Here is a 19,135-nt window from a genome sequence, read left to right as displayed (position 1 = left end):
AGGTAGCTGCAGGGCTATAGCAGGTAGCTGCAGGGCTATAGCAGGTAGCTGCAGGGCTATAGTAAGTAGCAGCAGGGCTATAGTAGGTAGCTGCAGAGCTATAGCAGGTAGCAGCGGAGCTATAGTAGGTAGCTGCAGGGCTATAGTAGGTAGCTGCAGGGCTATAGTAGGTAGCTGCAGAGCTATAGTAGGTAGCTGCAGCGCTATAGTAGGTAGCTGCAGAGCTAGAGTAGGTAGCTGCAGAGCTATAGTAGGTAGCTGCAGCGCTATAGTAGGTAGCTGCAGGGCTATAGTAGGTAGCTGCAGGGCTATAGTAGGTAGCTGCAGAGCTATAGTAGGTAGCTGCAGCGCTATAGTAGGTAGCTGCAGTGCTATAGTAGGTAGTTGCAGAGCTATAGTAGGTAGTTGCAGAGCTATAGCAGGTAGTTGCAGAGCTATAGTAGGTAGTTGCAGAGCTATAGCAGGTAGTTGCAGAGCTATAGCAGGTAGCTGCAGGGCTATATCAGGTAGTTGCAGGGCTATAGTAGGTAGCTGCAGGGCTATAGCAGGTAGCTGCAGGGCTATAGTAGGTAGCTGCAGGGCTATAGCAGGTAGCTGCAGGGCTATAGTAGGTAGCTGCAGGGCTATAGCAGGTAGCTGCAGGGCTATAGTAGGTAGCTGCAGGGCTATAGCAGGTAGCTGCAGGGCTATAGTAGGTAGCTGCAGTGCTATAGTAGGTAGCTGCAGGGCTATAGTAGGTAGCTGCAGAGCTATAGTAGGTAGCTGCAGTGCTCTAGTAGGTAGTTGCAGGGCTATAGTAGGTAGCTGCAGGGCTATAGTAGGTAGCTGCAGTGCTATAGTAGGTAGCTGCAGTGCTATAGTAGGTAGCTGCAGGGCTATAGTAGGTAACTGCAGAGCTATAGTAGGTAGCTGAGAAGCTATAGTAGGTAGCTGCAGAGCTATAGCAGGTAGCTGCAGGGCTATAGTAGGTAGCTGCAGGGCTATAGCAGGTAGCTGCAGGGCTATAGTAGGTAGCTGCAGGGCTATAGTAAGTAGCAGCAGGGCTATAGTAGGTAGCTGCAGAGCTATAGTAGGTAGCTGCAGGGCTATATCAGGTAGCTGCATGGCTATAGTAGGTAGCTGCAGGGCTATAGCAGGTAGCTGCAGGGCTATAGTAAGTAGCAGCAGGGCTATAGTAGGTAGCTGCAGAGCTATAGCAGGTAGCAGCGGAGCTATAGTAGGTAGCTGCAGTGCTATAGTAGGTAGCTGCAGAGCTATATTAGGTAGCTGCAGGGCTATAGTAGGTAGCTGCAGGGCTATAGCAGGTAGCTGCAGGGCTATAGTAGGTAGCTGCAGGGCTATAGCAGGTAGCAGCAGGGCTATAGTAGGTAGCTGCAGGGCTATAGCAGGTAGCTGCAAAGCTATAGCAGGTAGCTGCAGGGCTATAGTAAGTAGCAGCAGGGCTATAGTAGGTAGCTGCAGAGCTATAGCAGGTAGCAGCGGAGCTATAGTAAGTAGCAGCAGGGCTATAGTAGGTAGCTGCAGAGCTATAGCAGGTAGCAGCGGAGCTATAGCAGGTAGCTGCAGGGCTATAGTAGGTAGCTGCAGGGCTATAGCAGGTAGCTGCATGGCTATAGTAGGTAGCTGCAAAGCTATAGTAGGTAGCTGCAGGGCTATATCAGGTAGCTGCATGGCTATAGTAGGTAGCTGCAGGGCTATAGCAGGTAGCAGCGGAGCTATAGTAGGTAGTTGCAGAGCTATAGTAGGTAGCTGCAGAGCTATAGTAGGTAGCTGCAGAGCTATAGTAGGTAGCTGCAAAGCTAGAGTAGGTAGCTGCAGAGCTATAGCAGGTAGCTGCAGAGCTAGAGTAGGTAGCTGCAGTGCTATAGTAGGTAGTTGCAGAGCTATAGTAGGTATTTGCAGAGCTATAGCAGGTAGCTGCAGAGCTATAGTAGGTAGCTGCAGAGCTAGAGTAGGTAGCTGCAGAGCTAGAGTAGGTAGCTGCAGTGCTATAGTAGGTAGTTGCAGAGCTATAGTAGGTATTTGCAGAGCTATAGTAGGTAGCTGCAGCGCTATAGTAGGTAGCTGCAGAGCTAGAGTAGGTAGCTGCAGTGCTATAGTAGGTAGTTGCAGAGCTATAGTAGGTATTTGCAGAGCTATAGCAGGTAGCTGCAGAGCTATAGTAGGTAGCTGCAGGGCTATAGTAGGTAGCTGCAGGGCTATAGCAGGTAGCTGCAGGGCTATAGTAGGTAGCTGCAGAGCTATAGTAGGTAGCTGCAATGCTCTAGTAGGTAGCTGCAGGGCTATAGTAGGTAGCTGCAGTGCTATATCAGGTAGCTGCAGGGCTATAGTAGGTAGCTGCAGTGCTATAGCAGGTAGCTGCAGGGCTATAGTAGATAGCTGCAGTGCTATAGCAGGTAGCTGCAGGGCTATAGTAGGTAGCTGCAGTGCTATAGTAGGTAGCTGCAGGGCTATAGCAGGTAGCTGCAGAGCTATAGTAGGTAGCTGCAGAGCTATATTAGGTAACTGCAGAGCTATAGTAGGTAGCTGCAGAGCTATAGTAGGTAGCTGCAGAGCTATATTAGGTAACTGCAGAGCTATAGTAGGTAGCTGCAGAGCTATAGTAGGTAGCTGCAGAGCTATAGTAGGTAGCTGCAGGGCTATAGTAGGTAGCTGCAGAGCTGTAGTAGGTAGCTGCAAGGCTATAGCAGGTAGCTGAGAAGCTATAGTAGGTAGCTGCAGAGCTATAGCAGGTAGCTGCAGGGCTATAGTAGGTAGCTGCAGGGCTATAGCAGGTAGCTGCAAAGCTATAGTAGGTAGCTGCAGGGCTATATCAGGTAGCTGCATGGCTATAGTAGGTAGCTGCAAAGCTATAGTAGGTAGCTGCAGGGCTATATCAGGTAGCTGCAGGGCTATAGTAGGTAGCTGCAGGGCTATAGCAGGTAGCTGCAAAGCTATAGTAGGTAGCTGCAGGGCTATATCAGGTAGCTGCAGGGCTATAGTAGGTAGCTGCAGGGCTATAGTAGGTAGCTGCAGGGCTATAGCAGGTAGCTGAGAAGCTATAGTAGGTAGCTGCAGAGCTATAGCAGGTAGCTGCAGGGCTATAGTAGGTAGCTGCAGGGCTATAGCAGGTAGCTGCAAAGCTATAGTAGGTAGCTGCAGAGCTATAGCAGGTAGCTGTAGAGTTATAGTAGGTATCAGCAGGGCTATAGTAGGTAGCTGCAGAGCTATAGCAGGTAGCAGCAGGGCTATAGTAGGTAGCTGCAGAGCTATAGCAGGTAGCTGCAGGGCTATGGCAGGTAGCAGAAGGGCTATAGTAGGTAGCTGCAGGGCTATAGCAGGTAGCTGCATGGCTATAGTAGGTAGCTGCAGTGCTATAGTAGGTAGTTGCAGAGCTATAGTAGGTATTTGCAGAGCTATAGTAGGTAGCTGCAGCGCTATAGTAGGTAGCTGCAGAGCTAGAGTAGGTAGCTGCAGTGCTATAGTAGGTAGTTGCAGAGCTATAGTAGGTATTTGCAGAGCTATAGCAGGTAGCTGCAGAGCTATAGTAGGTAGCTGCAGGGCTATAGTAGGTAGCTGCAGGGCTATAGCAGGTAGCTGCAGGGCTATAGTAGGTAGCTGCAGAGCTATAGTAGGTAGCTGCAATGCTCTAGTAGGTAGCTGCAGGGCTATAGTAGGTAGCTGCAGTGCTATATCAGGTAGCTGCAGGGCTATAGTAGGTAGCTGCAGTGCTATAGCAGGTAGCTGCAGGGCTATAGTAGATAGCTGCAGTGCTATAGCAGGTAGCTGCAGGGCTATAGTAGGTAGCTGCAGTGCTATAGTAGGTAGCTGCAGGGCTATAGCAGGTAGCTGCAGAGCTATAGTAGGTAGCTGCAGAGCTATATTAGGTAACTGCAGAGCTATAGTAGGTAGCTGCAGAGCTATAGTAGGTAGCTGCAGAGCTATATTAGGTAACTGCAGAGCTATAGTAGGTAGCTGCAGAGCTATAGTAGGTAGCTGCAGAGCTATAGTAGGTAGCTGCAGGGCTATAGTAGGTAGCTGCAGAGCTGTAGTAGGTAGCTGCAAGGCTATAGCAGGTAGCTGAGAAGCTATAGTAGGTAGCTGCAGAGCTATAGCAGGTAGCTGCAGGGCTATAGTAGGTAGCTGCAGGGCTATAGCAGGTAGCTGCAAAGCTATAGTAGGTAGCTGCAGGGCTATATCAGGTAGCTGCATGGCTATAGTAGGTAGCTGCAAAGCTATAGTAGGTAGCTGCAGGGCTATATCAGGTAGCTGCAGGGCTATAGTAGGTAGCTGCAGGGCTATAGCAGGTAGCTGCAAAGCTATAGTAGGTAGCTGCAGGGCTATATCAGGTAGCTGCAGGGCTATAGTAGGTAGCTGCAGGGCTATAGTAGGTAGCTGCAGGGCTATAGCAGGTAGCTGAGAAGCTATAGTAGGTAGCTGCAGAGCTATAGCAGGTAGCTGCAGGGCTATAGTAGGTAGCTGCAGGGCTATAGCAGGTAGCTGCAAAGCTATAGTAGGTAGCTGCAGAGCTATAGCAGGTAGCTGTAGAGTTATAGTAGGTATCAGCAGGGCTATAGTAGGTAGCTGCAGAGCTATAGCAGGTAGCAGCAGGGCTATAGTAGGTAGCTGCAGAGCTATAGCAGGTAGCTGCAGGGCTATGGCAGGTAGCAGAAGGGCTATAGTAGGTAGCTGCAGGGCTATAGCAGGTAGCTGCATGGCTATAGTAGTTAGCAGCAGGGCTATAGCAGGTAGCTGCAGAGCTATAGTAGGTAGCTGCAGGGCTATAGTAGGTAGCTGCAGGGCTATAGTAGGTAGCTGCAGTGCTATAGTAGGTAGCTGCAGAGCTATAGTAGGTAGCTGCAGTGCTATAGTAGGTAGCTGAAGAGCTATAGTAGGTAGCTGCAAGGCTATAGCAGGTAGCTGAGAAGCTATAGTAGGTAGCTGCAGAGCTATAGCAGGTAGCTGCAGTGCTCTAGTAGGTAGCTGCAGTGCTCTAGTAGGTAGCTGCAGGGCTATAGTAGGTAGCTGCAGTGCTATATTAGGTAACTGCAGAGCTATAGTAGGTAGCTGCAGAGCTATAGTAGGTAACTGCAGAGCTATAGTAGGTAGCTGCAGAGCTATAGTAGGTAGCTGCAGAGCTGTAGTAGGTAGCTGCAAGGCTATAGCAGGTAGCTGAGAAGCTATAGTAGGTAGCTGCAGAGCTATAGCAGGTAGCTGCAGGGCTATAGTAGCAGCACACCTTAGGGTACTTGTCGGCTGGTTCAGATCAGACCCACTGTCAATCTGGCTAGACATTGAATCCTCGCAATCTAAGTCCCCCCTATGGAACCTACTATTTATCAAAGACTTTAAGTCTGTTAGGAAAATATGCTCCAACCCCATCACACTATGCTCCGTCAAGGCCTGGAAGACTGTCCGTAAGGTGGAGGGCCGAGCCAAGCTGACCTCTCCTCTTACCCCGATCGTAGGCAATCCTGACTTTAAGCCAGACCAAACTGGCGGCGGCTTCAAGACCTGGCATAAGCAGGGCATAACTGATCTTGGCCACCTGTTTGATGGCCAGACCCTAATGTCCTTTATACAGTGGCAGCAGCGGTTTGGCCTATTGAAAACGGAATTTTTTAGATACCTACAAATTAGGCAGTTTATCACCAAGGACACCTCACTTTTAACTAACAGTTCCACCTCGCAGGTGGAGAAAGCCCTCTCCTTGCAGATCCCTAAAAAACAAATATCTATCTTCTATAGTACTCTAAACCTTAATTCATCTTTATCTTCCCTTGTTACTAAACAGTCCTGGGAAAGAGACCTGGACATAGAGATCACACATGTAGACTGGCAGGATGCATGGACCTACGCAAAAAAAATCTCTGTTTGCAACCGCACCAAGGCTATTCAAGTTAGAATCTTGCACCGCATTCATATTACCCCTGCCCTTAAGAGTAAAATGGATCCCAATACATCCGCACTTTGCTTTAAATGCAAGATAGAGACTGGAAACCACTTCCACTGCTTTTGGACCTGTGTAAAGCTTCAGAGCTATTGGTTCGACATCGTAGAGGAACTATCTGACATATTTCACACCCCCATCGAGCTGGATCCCCTCTGCCTCTTACTAGGCCTCCCAGATATTCATATTGCCAATTTCAAACAAAAGAGACTGTTCAATTTGTTGACATTTGCTGCTAGGAAGAACATCCTGTTGTTTTGGATCAAGGATGAGGTCCCATCAAAGAGGTCATGGCACAATATTATAATGGAATGCATTCCCTGTGAGCATATCACGTGTATGCTGCATTCCAAGTTGGACACTTTTTATGAAATATGGGACCCTTATCTGTCACATATCGGACCTGCGCTATCCACCACTGTACTCGCCGGGATTCCCCATTACCCATAACCTCCCAATAGACCAATGCTGCCTTGTTTTGTCTGACTGTGCTGGCATTGTTGACAAGGGAACCGTAACTGATGCAAAGGTGCTTACATATACACGTACACACACACACGCTCACACCACACATATACGCATGCACACACATAGAACACACATCACTCACACACAGGCAACATGCAAGCGTAAATTACACAGGCACATCAAACATTCACACATAAAACATGCACATAGGTAAGGCACACGCACACATGGGTAGGTAGAACACATATATATAGCACACATAGATAATGCACACACATAAGATCCACATGTATTTTTTATTTTATTGAATGAATGAATGAAAACTTTATTTAAAAGATTGCAGAATGGGTACAATACAGTACGGCTCAATACATACAATTGTTAAGGGGATGCAGACCAGAGAAAGACGTTTGTCTTGTTTACATCAGGGTCCCCCATTTTCAATTCATAGTGACATTTATGACATACACAACATACATGACATTTATGGCATAGGGAGGGACATACATGACATACAGGTATATAGTACTGTTACATTTGTGACATATATGATATGCAAATATACAGTACTGTTACCCATAGATCCTGACAGAGTATATACATATGATGGGGAGGAGACTGTACATTAGGAGGGGGTGGGTGGGTGGGAGAGAAATATACATACGGTGGGGAGAGAATATATACATACAGTGGGGAGGAGACTGTACATTAGGAGGGGGTGGGAGGATGGGAGAGAAATATTAAGGTGGGGAGAGAATATATACATACGGAGGGGAGGAGACTGTCTATTAGGGGTGGGGTGGGGGGGTTTGGACAGTTACGGTGGCCATTTTCGAATTGCAGCCTCCCGTAGGTGCTCTTTTAGAGCGGTTTTGAATGTGGGTAGGGATTCACATTCCTTTACAGCTTTGGGTAGGGCGTTCCACATTGATGTGGCATAATTGCGAAACGTGTTTAGTCCCTTGTTTGAGCCGAATCTGGGTTTAACATGATTTGTTGAGCTTCCTCTGGTGTTGTGGTCGTGGTATTCACTGACCTTTGGGAAGTATTTTGACATGTACATGGGTACCTTAGTCATATAGTGTATCTTGTAGACCAGGCCCATTGCAAGTTGCTGTACTCTGTCGTCTACTCTAAGCCATCCTAGGTAGTCAAAGTGGGCAGGGGTGAGGTGGGTTCTAGGAGTAAGGTCAAGTAGTAGTCTGACCAGTTTGTTTTGTGATGTTTGATTGATTGATTGATTGAAAACTTTATTAACAGATTGCAGAATGGGTACAGTACAGCTCAATACATACAATTGTTAAGGGGATGCAGACCAGAGAAAGACATATTTTTATTTTACTTTCTTGTTTGCCTGTCTTATACTGTTATTATTGTTGTCGTCGTTGTTGTCATTGTTACTATTATTATTATTATTATTATTATTATTATTATTATTATTATTATTATTATTATTATTATTATTATTATTATTATTATTTATTATTATTTATTATGATTATTATTATTATTATTATTATTATTATTATTATTATTATTATTATTATTATTATTATTATTATTATTGTTATTATTATTGTTATTATTATTGTTATTATTATTATTATTGTTATTGTTATTGTTATTATTGTTAATGTTATTGTATTGTGATGTCTTGTTCTATGTTGAAAAATGGAAAATAAAAACATTATATATATATATATATATATATATATATATATATATATATATATATATATATATATATATATATATATATATATATATATATATATATATATATAAAAATGCATTCATTCATTCATTCATTCATTCATTCATTCATTCACTTAAATGCTGCTAGTTTAATGGCGGAACTAATGGTTGAAGCCCACAGTGTCCGGGGACGTTTTATGCCGACGCACGCGTGTAAAAATCTCCGCGGATTTAAGAGATAGTTTCACTTCTTCTTGTAAAGAGATAGTTTCAGTCACAGTCTTAAAGAGATAGTTTCACTTCTTCAATAGAATAAAATGATCTTTATTGTCATTGTTACAAGGTCAAGAAGATGATCCGGTCCCCATAATGTCCTCTCTTATTGCAGCAGCAGTAAGGTAGGTGTTGGTGTTGTGGTTGTTAGCCATGCTAGCCCAAGCCATGCTGCTAAAGTGCTGCTAACTAAATGTTTACTGAGTGAGTTATTATTGCAGAAGGACTTCATGTGTTTTGTAGGTTAAGTTAATTTGTTTAACAATATTGGAAAGACATGTGACACTAAAAGAGACAAGTAGAAATAAGATGGATGTATGTTATTGTTTGATCTGTGATTTATTGTATTTCATGTATGTGTTTCACAGTTCTCACCGTCTGGATTTGAAAGAAATCCCACCAGTGCTATAAAGAACGTGTTGCTGTCATCATCGCATAAGAGGGAATTACACTAGGGCTTCATAGTCTTCGGTGAGTTTGATTTGACTGATTGATTGAACACTTTATTAACAGATTGCAGAATGGGTACAATACAGTACGGCTCAATACACACAATTGTTAAGGGGATGCAGACCAGAGAAACACTTTAGTGACAAAATGGCATCCAAGGTAATAAAAAAAGTCAACCAATGAACTAGATTCTTGTACCAGATCTCCTCTCTGGTAAACAACAATACCCTGAAGACTCTGGCAGGAGCACTCATTCAAGGGTACTACGACTATGCTTGCACCTCATGGTACCAAAGCACCTCAAAGGCGCTAAAAACAAAATTACAAACATCACAAAACAAACTGGTCAGACTACTGCTTGACCTTACCCCTAGAACCCACCTCACCCCTGCCCACTTTGACAACCTAGGATGGCTTAGAGTAGACCACAGAGTACAGCAACTTGCAATGGGCCTGGTCTACAAGATACACTACACCACTAAGGTACCCATGTACATGTAAAAATACTTCCCAAAGGTCAGTGAATACCACGACCACAACACCAGAGGAAGCTCAACAAATCATGTTAAACCCAGATTCGGCTCAAACAAGGGACTAAACACGTTTAGCAATTATGTCACATCAATGTGGAACGCCCTACCCAAAGCTGTAAAGGAATGTGAATCACTACCCACATTCAAAACCACTCTTAAAGAGCACCTACGGGAGGCTGCAATTCGAAACTGGCCACCGTAAATGTCCATACCCCCCCACCCCCTCCTAATAGTCAGTCTCCTCCCCACCGTATGTATATATTCTCTCCCCACCGTATGTATACTTCTCTCTCACCCACCCCCTCCTAATGTACAGTCCCCTCCACATCATATACTCTGTCAGGATCTATGGGTAACAGTACTGTATATTTGCATATCGTATATATGTCACAAATGTAACGGTACTAATATACCTGTATGTCATATACGTCCCTATGCCATAAATGTCATGATGTCATATATGTTGTGTATGTCATAAATGTCACTATGATAAGGCTGTCCCCGAACCCTGTTTTTAGGGTTTGAACGTTCGCCAGGGTTTTTCGAACGGACGTTCGAACGTTCCTTTTTTTTTTATTAATTAATTGTATTATTATAGATCCTACGGAGGGCGGCATTGCATAGTCTATCGGTGAATTTTTTTTTGTTTACAGTGGTGGCTGTTCATGTAATTAAACAAAGCACTATAAAATAAAGGGAAAAGACAGCAGTCAAACATAATATCATATAATAACGCACTCACTTTTTGTCCCGGTAGAACATCGCCGTATGAATTGGAATAACCGAAGCTTTCTGGTCTGGCGGGCTTGAAATTTCCATAAATGTGTATCCAATCCATAAATCCATTTAGTTAGATCCAGTATTGACTGAATGTATCTGTGATTATTATAGATTTTCCTGGTTGACTCTCCCGCTCCCGGTCGTGATGTCACACGAAAGCCAGCCGCACTCACCCAATAGACTATTCTATTCTAAACAGTTATATTAGTGTGATTGAACGTAATATACATTTTATCCAGTGCATATTAGGATAGTATTTTTTTTATACATTTCAACATTTGATTGCTTTTGCTACGTGCATTTTTCAATTGGCTGCGTTCGAGCGTTGCGCACTTGGCGATGTTTCTATCGCCTCAGAAGTCAGAACAGAGGGGGGATGAACATGAAGCATGAACAATGATGTATATATTACACGTTATTGTGCATTTTAACTTTACTGTCTAGTATCGTAATAAAAAATGTAGACTAGACACTCGGCACCTGTATACTATGGATTAATTTCATTACCCCTGGAAAAAAACAACTAAAATAAATTACGATCGAATATTCGATAGGTATTCTACCTTTTGATTTAAGGATCAAATAAGACAAGTTATTTCCAAAAGCGGGATTTATTGCACAAGTAGTTTAACAAGAAAGCAATGCAGATAAACAATATAAAAAACAGGCGCAGTAATTGAAACATTAACAACAAGTCGGCACTCAACTCTGAACATTAACAACTTATAACATTTAAAATATACATTAACAATAATAATAATTAACAAACGTGGGATTTATTGCACAAGTCGTTTTTAACAAAGCAATGCAGATAAATAATAAGTAACCAAACAATAAAACGCTGTCTCACGCGGGTCGGCCTAATGTATCCTGCCTTGGAAAAGATTAGTTCCGATGGTGTGGAAGTGGCTGGGATACAAAGGCAGTGTTTTTCTGCCAGTGACAGTGTTGGGTAGCGGGCAGAATTGGCGGGGGTCCAGCTGCTCCCACCGGGTCATCAGTCTCCTCTCCCTCTCCCACCGGGTCATCAGTCTCCTCTCCCTCTCCCACTGGGTCATCATTCTCCTCTCCCTCTCCCACCGGGTCATCAGTCTCCTCTCCCTCTCCCACCGGGTCATCAGTCTCCTCTCCTTCTCCCACCGGGTCATCAGTCTTTTCTCCCTCTCCCTCTCCCACCGGGTCATCAGTCTCTTCTCCCTCTCCCTCTCCCACCGGGTCATCAGTCTCCTCTCCCTCTCCCACCGGGTCATCAGTCTCCTCTCCCTCTCCCACCGGGTCATCAGTCTCCTCTCCCTCTCCCTCTCCCACCGGGTCATCAGTCTCCTCTCCCTCTCCCACCGGGTCATCAGTCTCCTCTCCCTCTCCCTCTCCCACCGGGTCATCAGTCTCCTCTCCCTCTCCCTCTCCCACCGGGCCATTAGTCTCCTCTCCCTCTCCCTCGCTTGCACCGTCTTCCACGGTTGCGTCACGCTGTTGCAAGTGGTCAGCAAGGAGAACAACCTGGAAATAAAATATTGTATTAATAATTAAAATCGGAGAAGATGTTGTGCTTGCCTTGTGCAGGCTACAATGTGGCATGATAAGATAGTTGTGTGAATATCGGTCAGACTCAGAGTGGTTTAATTAATAATTGAATATATTAGTCAATAGTCTAACCTGGATATATACGTTGTCCTTCATCTCATCATCGATGAATTTGAGATGTTTGAACCGGGGGTCCAGGGCAGCAGAAAGGAGATGGATACTGGCAGGTTCCAGGTGTTGCAGCTCCCATCTGGTGTCAATCTCGTGGACCAGGGACTTTTTCAGATCCCTTATTGCAGGGCTGTCCGACTCATCTGGTGACAAGTGCCGTTTTTTAAGATTCGTTAACATGGGCACGGTTGCCGACAAGGACACAATGTCCTCTTGGGAGAAGAGCTCTGTGAGCGTCTCCAGAGGGTGGAGCACATCCATGACATCACCTGCCAGGGTCCACTGGTCCGAACTGAGGTCCAGTAATCGATCCGCCTTTTTGGAGACGGTGGCGTCGGACAACACGGCTGTTATTGGCCATCGTTGCTCCACCAAGCGATCCAACATTGACCATGTGGAGTTCCAACGAGTGGCAACGTCTGGGATTAATTTGTCGGATATGACGTTCTGCTGTTCTTGTTTTGCTTTCAGAGCAGCTGTAGCTTTTGTGCTCTTTCTAAAATGCGCTACCAGATTCCTGCCCGCTGCAACAGTGCAATGCACGGTGCTCTGTTTGAGAGAGGAGTTTATGCACAGCTGTAATGTGTGTCCCGAGCAGCAGACCCCCTGGACCTTGCCCCAATTTTCTGGGTCCTGTTTAAGTGTCTCGGTACACAGCTTCATGTTGCTGGCATTGTCATGCTTTTTGTAGTTGGGTATGCCATACGCGCCAGCCACTTCACCCAGGCGTTGCGCGATGTTTACTCCAGAATGTTTCATCTCCAGTTCTTTCGTTTCCAAGACATATCCCAGTAGTTCCCACTCGTTGGAAATAAAATGACAGGTGACTGCCATGTACGCCTCCATCGCCACCGACGTCCAAGCGTCTGTTGTGAATTCCACCGCTGTGGCATGGTCAATGTAAAAGGAGACGTTCTCCCGCACGGCCCCGTACTCCAGAGTTAGGTTGTTGGAAACGGTGGATCTTTTGGGCATGGTGTAACCTGGTGCCATCACATGAACCATTCTCCTGAATCCCTCACACTCTACTACAGTATGGGCCTCATGTCCAAAGCAATAAAGTCCACAATGGAGTCCAATAACTCCTTCTTTCTCTTCTCGCTCATTGGTTTGGTATCAAATTGCAGTAGTGTCTGCGTGGTTGAGGAGGTGGGCCTGCCGTCCAGATCCAGTTTATGTACCTAAAATAATGAATTTGTTATTATTAGCATATATCATTTTGTTCTTATTATATTTATTTGAGGCCAGGCCAACAGGGCATCACGCTTTCGCGCTGCTGCACGTGGTGAATGGCGATACTTCTAATTAGCGTCCAATACTTAAATTTTTTAATGAGCAGCTAGGTTTGATGTGCCACCGTGGAATGCCAAGTGCTTGTCGCACATTTGACACACAGCCTTTAGCTTATCCTCCGTCTTCTTGCTGTGAGAGTGACAACACTGCTAACCACTGCTAGGGTTTGAACCCAGGACCTTCTTGCTGTGAGAGTGACAACACTGCTAACCACTGCTGGGGTTTGAACCCAGGCCCTTCTTGCTGTGAGTCAACACTGCTAACCATTGCTGGGGTTTGAACCCAGGCCCTTCTTGCTGTGAGACAACACTGCTAACCACTGCTGGGGTTTGAACCCAGGCCCTTCTTGCTGTGAGACAACACTGCTAACCACTGCTGGGGTTTGAACCCAGGCCCTTCTTGCTGTGAGACAACACTGCTAACCACTGCTGGGGTTTGAACCCAGGCCCTTCTTGCTGTGAGACAACAATGCTGACCACTACTGGGGACTTGTTCATGTTATTAACGTCTTAAGCCCGATCGGCCCAGATCAGGCCGAGTTTAATTTCACATCACAAATAGATCAATACAGTCCGTATTAAGTAATGTTGCATTTCTTTTTCAAATGTAGCCAAGAGTAAAGACCCTAACCCTATCAAAACGGCAGTCAAAGTGTATATTTTCAGCACTACGTTTGTTTAGCAATGATTTTAAGTGTTATTAGCTAAATATGACCCCACACATAAATCTCTACCACATCCCCATCCAAGACACACACCCCAATAGCACGCCATGACCGAAGAAAAACACGAACAGCCCTCGCGCCACTCACACCGCCAATGTGTCAATGTACACCTGAGAGAAGAAGAGGTGCTCGTACTGTGGGAAAGGCTTTCTAGAATCATTTGAAAAGACACATGTACACACACTCCTGCCCAGCAATGCTCCAAGAAATGTCCACTCGGGTCACCTAAATAATAATAATAACTTTATTTCTATAGCACTTTTCATACAGAGGTTGCAGTTCAAAGTGCTTCACAACAGTAAAAATACAGGCATGGGTGAGCATAGCAGGGTATGGTAAATCACAGTATTTCACATTAGGATCTAGCATCCTAATAGGCTCTCTATTCAGTAATACAAATAATAAAGTAGTTTAAAATGATTAAGTTTAAAAATAGTCTAAAAATTATAAAATAGAACGGACATACAACAGTAAAAATGTAAATAGCAAGGTTACAGTAAAAAGTGTGAAAAATAGTTTAAAATGATTACTCATCCATTTATTTATTGCCAGTAAGCAGTCTGTAATGGAGCTAATCGCTGTATTGTTTGGTTCAGCAGATATGTACAGTTGTGTATCATCCGCATAGCTATGGAAATCTACATTATGTTCTCTGATGATATCACCCAGCGGTAACATGTAAAGGGAGAAGAGTAAAGGACCTAAGCAACTCCCTTGTGCAACTCCATAGTTGTTGTCGTATATATCAGACATGTGGCCTCCTAGTCTAACATAGAATTTCCTCCCTCTGATGTATGTTTTGAACCAGCTTAGCACATGTTCTGAGAAACCGACAAGGTTTTCAAGACGATCGATTAGAATATCGTGATCGATTGTATCAAATGCTGCACTGAGATCTAGCAGGACAAGGATGGAGATCTTATTCTCTTCAGAGTTTAGCCTGAGGTCACTGATTATTTTGGTGAGGGCAGTTTCAGTGCTATGATATTTTCTGAATCCCGACTGAAATTCTTCTAAGATGTTGTTTTCTTCAAGAAAGGAATTTATTTGAACTGAAACTATCTTCTCAAGTACTTTGCTAATGAATGGTAGGTTGGATATTGGACGATAATTTGCCATTTCATTACTATCCAAGTTAGGTTTTTTTAGTAATGGCTTTACAACTGCTGTTTTAAAGGCATCTGGGAAAATACCAGTTCTAAGGGAAGTGTATATGATATCTAGCACAGGGCTTGAAACACTATTAAACACCCGTTTGAAGAAAGCTGTAGGTATAGGGTCAATGTCTGAGGTGGAGGAGTTACATTCTGAGACAGTTTTGCAGAGAACCTAAAGAAGCATTACATGAGAGGCTATGCTGTATTACCTACAATGACACCCTGCTCAGTAGGTTTTACATAATTTATATATTTTCTTCCTTAATTGAGACCCTTAGTATGTGATTGGACAGGGAAGGATACGTCACATTCAGCATTTTTTTTTTTTTTTAACTTTCTTTTTATTGTTTTTCACAATAAGCAAACAATCACAAACAACAAGACATAACAAAAACACAATCCCGGGCTGCATTATTAGTGTCACTTTACAAAAATATACTTTTCACATGAGTTCTCAATTCTCTTACTTTCCCTATAGGTATGGCGAATATTCTTTACAACTATACATCAATACATCATCCACTGGTTGTCGTCATTAACATATAAAAGTCCCACTTTTCCCAGTACTTCAAACCTTTCTCTTCCTGTAATCTGAGAGTAAAAAGTAAGTCTTTCCATTGTGTATATTTCGCCTATAATGGCCAACCATTTTTCTTTTGTTGGAGGTTCTTGTTGATACCAGAGACGCGTGATCGCTTTCTTACTTGCTGCTAAAAATATTTTCATCAAATATCTGTCTCCTCCTACCAATTCCTCAGGTAAGTTACCCAGGTATAAATAGGAGAAGGTCTCCGGTATCTTAAAATTCAATATAACCTGCATGGTGGAGTGAACATCTTGCCAGTAACGTTGAATTCCTGGACAATTCCAAAAGATATGAGAGTGGTTTGCCTCCCTCTGGCCGCACTGTCTCCAACATGGTTGCTCTATGCCTACTTGTCGGGATTTGATTTTGGGAGTTATGAAGAATCTAGTCAAGTTTTTCCAGCAGAATTCTCTCCATGTTTTTGAATTAGTCGAGCTACATTGAGTTCTGCACATGTTCTCCCATTCGTCTTCGGTTATTTCAATGTTTGATTCCTTTTCCCAATTTGTCTTAATGTAACTTGTGGAGTCAGTTCTGGCCTGAACAAAGCTATTATACAATTTTGACACAGTTTTACTCATCTTGTCCCTGTATGCCTGAATGAATATCTGAATAACACTGTCTATTGGCGTATTGGGCTCAGACACCTTTACCTCTTTTAGAAAGTACTGGCGTAGTTGTAGGTATCTGAAGAAGTCGTGTTTATCCAAACCGTATGTATCTTTCAAGGTTTGAAAGCTCACAAGTTCTCCATTCTCTACCATTGTGCTGCACATTCAGCATTCTAATGCAATACATTTGGCGTTTGTGTTTATTTGTTTTGTGTCTGGGTTTAACAAAAAGCCCCTTTCTACAGTGAAAATCTAATTTATTTGTAAGGCCCGACAACACATTAATGTCCCTATGGGCCGGACACGTCTTCTTTAAACAAGTCAAGAAGAAACATCACAATGAATCAAAAACAAAACAAAAAACAACATGAAATCCAAAATATAATGTAAAATAAATAAATGCAACACTCCCAGACATGCCCCACGCGAAGGTAAGGAAAAACTCACTAAAAATCTAGCAATAGGAAAAAAGCACCACAGGCAACGTGGAGGGGAGAAACTTTAGAAGGGCCGTTCAAGGGGGGATCTCCCTTCTTAGATGTTGGTGATAGTAAAATCAATTGGTGGAGAATAAAACGGGTGAAACAGTTGGTATGTATGTAATAAAACACAAATATGTACATGCAATAGCCATTGTGGTATTAAAAGATGGTATAAGAGACCTGTTTTATTCAAAGTGGACATATTTGAGTCCTTTTCAACAAGTTCTGTACGTAGTTCTTTGAGGTGAAGAAAGAGGTGTTTTTGCTGAAGAAAAAGCATTCTAGCAGCATATATACCTCTGTTTCAGTCCTGTTCTCAACTGGCTGTTTCTGTGCCTGTAATGAGCGAGCTGCTTTTATTGTACAAATACAATAATTATCATACATCTAGCAGTGGTGCGTGACCCTGTACCATAATTATCGTACATCTAGCAGTGGTTCGTGACCCTGTACCATAATTATCGTACATCTAGCAGTGGTGCGTGACCCTGTACCATAATTATCGTACATCTAGCAGTGGTGCGTGACCCTGTACCATAATTATCGTACATCTAGCAGTGGTGCGTGACCCTGTACCATAATTATCGTACATCTAGCAGTGGTGCGTGACCCTGTACCATAATTATCGTACATCTAGCAGTGGTGCGTGACCCTGTACCATAATTATCATACATCTAGCAGTGGTGTGTGACTAGAGATGTTCCGATACCATTTTTTCCTTTCCGATCCGATTCCGATACCTAAGCTTTGGGTATCGGCCGATACCGATACTGATCCGATACCAGTGCATACATTTAAAAAAATTAAAAAAAAAAAAAAATTATATAAATTATAATTTTTTTTTTTTATACAGCTACTGTTTTATATATACTGTTTTTTTGTAATAACTAGAAAGTAATGGTATTTATTCAACAGGTGATTGTATAGATTTGTATTAGTATCATTAATCAATGAGTATGGGGCTGCAGCACTGCAGATATACCCTACTCCAATGATCCACACGGACATTATTCGTTGCTGCACTTGCTTCCAGAAGGCTCCGTTGAAGTAGCAGAGGATCTCTGTTGTGATTTTTGCACAATAAATATTCAACATTCTCTTTTGAGACTCTGCCTCAGACTCTTATCATTTGGCACTAAAAGCTAAACATTGTCACCGATATGGCTGTCCGCAACATGTCATTAATTGTGTACGCGAGGTGGTTCAGTGACGATGCTAACGTGAGCTAGGTTAGCTAGCATGAGCTACCGGGAGATGGAAAGACTAACGTTACTGGTGAAAATGTGATTTACGTTGGAATACTCCTTTGCCAACTTGCTGTACTTTGCTTGCAGGTCTGCAGCAAAATTAGAGGGTATTTGCCGATACCGATACCAGCATTTTAGGCAGTATCGGCGGCATTTCCGATACTGGTATCGGTATCGGAACAACTATGTGTGACCCTGTACCATAATTATCATACATCTAGCAGTGGTGCGTGACCCTGTACCGTCAAACGGAATTCAGATCCAACTTTCAGACTAGACTGCAGATCAAATATGACTCCAGATCCAGCAATAGCATAGCAATCCTGTCGTTACAAATGTTGTCAGAAACATATTTTAGGTTCAATGCAAATTAGGTTCCATGAAAATAGAAGATTTATGTATCTTGTACATAAGCATCAAGATATCTTCACACGCACATTATTAACCACAGCGTGGCTGCAATTCTGAATGGCTGGTTTCACGAGGGACGGTTCTTGTCACAGCTGAACTGCAGAAAAGCCACAATGCACATATTTAAAGTGGTATTTTCTTTGTTAAAATAAGTGGTCTACATGTTAAAATAATAGCTCTACATTCCAACAGCCATCACTGTGTTTTGGTCAGTAACATGGATTAGATTAGATTCAAATGTATTGTCATCATTATACAGCACAAGTACAGTACAACAAAAATAAGTTTGGCATCCAACCAGAGTGTAAATGTAGCAGTAAAGTGCAACAGTAATATACAATGTACAGGTGGTTAACTGGGTACACAATATACATATTAGTACTACTGAGTGTAGTGCTAATCAAATGTATGTACAGAGTTATATTATATATATATATGAGAGAGACAGTATGACTACTACTGGCCAGCAGCGTAACTAGTAAGTCAAGAGTAGCATATATATAGATATAGTAAGGGACTGTGCAGGTAAGTACAGACAGGGTAGGTATATATGCAGTGAGAATAAATATATATATATGGTATATACAGAATTATAGTACATGCTATCATACAGAGCTAAGGATTATGTGCAGGTGTACAAGCAAGTATATGACGGGTTATATGCAGGTATATTCAGACAAATATGGGTATATACAGTATATGCCGTGATATAAATATTTAAGTGTAAATATGTGGTATATTCAGCACTATTGTACATGCTATCATACAGAGTATATGGGTAGACAGTGAAAGCAGTTGGTA

This window comes from Notolepis coatsorum (genome assembly GCF_963971535.1).
Source record: "Notolepis coatsorum genome assembly, chromosome: 17".
NCBI lineage: Eukaryota > Metazoa > Chordata > Actinopteri > Aulopiformes > Paralepididae > Notolepis > Notolepis coatsorum.
The sequence above is the reverse complement of the archived record's forward strand: the minus strand, read 5'-3'. Positions refer to the sequence as shown.